The 624-nt window shown below is 50.5% G+C and overlaps 1 protein-coding gene across 1 annotated transcript in view; it reads right to left on the reverse strand.

Annotated features, from left to right (window-relative positions):
• The window catches only part of SMCR8 (Smith-Magenis syndrome chromosome region, candidate 8), a gene marked incomplete at its 5' end in the record, with an annotated part of 5,089 nt that overhangs the window by 1,696 nt on the left and 2,769 nt on the right, over positions 1-624 (reverse strand). The gene's annotated exons all lie outside the window — the stretch shown is intronic.

The raw sequence follows: 624 nt of genomic DNA on the forward strand, positions 1-624 counted from the left end.
GCTTTTGCGTGAGTGTTTCCAGCCTGGCCCTGGGCAATGGGCTGCCACTCTGACTCATGCTTTCCACACTGGTGACAGCAATGGTCATCCCCTGTCATACCTGCACCCGAAGCACCCAACACATCCTGGTAACACACAAAGAAAATCCTTTTCATAACAGCAACAAAGGCAGGGCCAAAGTCTTGAGAGCTGAGCAATGGCTATTCGCTAATATAAACTGTGAAGCCACATTTCAGGACTGGGTGTTGGGGAAGGGGTGCTTGCTTTCGTGATGGTCCTAACCCTGAGCAGAAGTTTCCTTTGCATCTGAACTGCAATCCCAACACCGCAGCCCACACAGCTCCCCAGACCTTTTTTCCTGCACTAAGTCTTGCTATAAATAAGTCTCTGCACCCTCTCGAAGAGAGCCCAGCAGCTCCAGAGACTCCGCACCCCCACCCTTCCCCACAGCACCCAGCTGGCACATCCTCATCAACACAGCCCAAGGTGCCGGCACTCCAATTTCTGACCCACTGATCCTATCAACAGCACATCATCTCTTCATTAGGGTCCACAAGGAAAAACCCTCCCCATATCAAAGCATCCATTTAAAAACCCAAAATTCTAGCTAGAAATGTCAGAAGA

The sequence above is a fragment of the Cariama cristata genome, unplaced genomic scaffold (genome assembly GCF_000690535.1).
Source record: "Cariama cristata isolate BGI_N322 unplaced genomic scaffold, ASM69053v1 scaffold30322, whole genome shotgun sequence".
Classification (NCBI taxonomy): Eukaryota; Metazoa; Chordata; class Aves; order Cariamiformes; family Cariamidae; genus Cariama; species Cariama cristata.